This window comes from Pundamilia nyererei, unplaced genomic scaffold, assembly GCF_000239375.1.
Source record: "Pundamilia nyererei isolate P.nyererei 1_Seehausen unplaced genomic scaffold, PunNye1.0 scaffold00124, whole genome shotgun sequence".
In the NCBI taxonomy this organism is placed as follows: Eukaryota; Metazoa; Chordata; class Actinopteri; order Cichliformes; family Cichlidae; genus Pundamilia; species Pundamilia nyererei.
In genome coordinates this window covers 485825-486355 of record NW_005187525.1, presented here as the reverse complement: position 1 = coordinate 486355, position 531 = coordinate 485825, and positions in this window count along the sequence as shown.

Here is a 531-nt window from a genome sequence, read left to right as displayed (position 1 = left end):
TAATCAGGGCTTTATGTATCCTCGTGCGCGCGCTTAACTTGGGGTTAAAGCAACTCCGCGTTGACTGAACTAATTGTTATCAGCCTTTCTGAAACCGAATATTCCGAGTTGGACAGTTCGGGGTTACTCAACCCTGAGTATCGTTTTTCACTCTGAGTTTTCTAAACCGGCTTCCTGAAATAGGGAGATAGCTCTGCGTATGCAGCACTGTTTGTAGATCTCCTCCAGAGACGAGAGAGGGGCACCAACAATCCTCCTGGCAGTCTTAACAATCCTATAATAAGTTGTCACTTCTCATTGGACAAACCAAGATGTCAAACTTTGTGTCAGGATGTTTTCAATGGTACAACCATTATGGTAAAACTGTTACAATTAAAAGCTATGAGGAATGGCCCACGGTCAAAGGAAACATTGATTTCACTTGAATCTCTTCCTTGTCCCTCTGTCTAGTTTCTTGCCGCATTAAGTACACCCTCCTCACCTATATAACAGCAATCTCCTGGAACTGCCAGGGTTTGTTACCAATCATTG